Source organism: Trachymyrmex septentrionalis, unplaced genomic scaffold, assembly GCF_001594115.1.
Source record: "Trachymyrmex septentrionalis isolate Tsep2-gDNA-1 unplaced genomic scaffold, Tsep1.0 scaffold51, whole genome shotgun sequence".
NCBI classification, from domain to species: domain Eukaryota; kingdom Metazoa; phylum Arthropoda; class Insecta; order Hymenoptera; family Formicidae; genus Trachymyrmex; species Trachymyrmex septentrionalis.
Window position 1 is genome coordinate 4,242,330 of NW_017305683.1, and position 594 is coordinate 4,242,923.

General features: G+C 33.8%; 1 protein-coding gene across 1 annotated transcript in view; it reads right to left on the bottom strand.

The window, feature by feature from the left end:
- LOC108751697 (ribosomal L1 domain-containing protein CG13096-like) overlaps nt 1–594 on the bottom strand; it is a 2,348-nt gene that overhangs the window by 804 nt on the left and 950 nt on the right. The gene's annotated exons all lie outside the window — the stretch shown is intronic.

The following is a 594-nucleotide window of genomic DNA, read 5'->3' on the forward strand; positions in this document are numbered from 1 at the left end:
CGATATCAATTACAATTGAACTATCTGAATAAAACATTGTTGGAAAAAAGGCTAGCAGTAGCCAATCGACGCAAAGTTATGCACGACAACGCTTGACCACACGTTGCAAAAGTCGTCAAAAAACACTGATGCAGCTCGAGTGGGAAATTCTCCCGTATCCAACGTATTCATCAGACTTAGTTCCTTCAGACTATTACTTGTTCTGATCGATGCAGCACGGCTTGGTGGATACACACTTCAGAAATTACGAAGATATGCGAAAATGGATCGATGAATGGATTGCTTCAAAAGACCAATCGTTCTATGGTCACGAAATCCACTTATTGCCACAAAGATGGGAAAAATGTATAGCTAGTGAGGGCAAATACTTTAATTCATGTATTTTTTGTTTTTGATATCGAGATAAATAAATTTTTGAAGTAAAAAAACCGTAAAAAATCACGTTTGAATATGAAGTGAATGTCTGATTAATAAATTTAAGTCACATGAACTATGTTTCTTTATTTATTGTACTGTAAAAAGGATCCAATTAGACAATTAAATGTACAGAATTATCAGTACAATATTGTTTTTGTGAATTTAATTGCAGATACA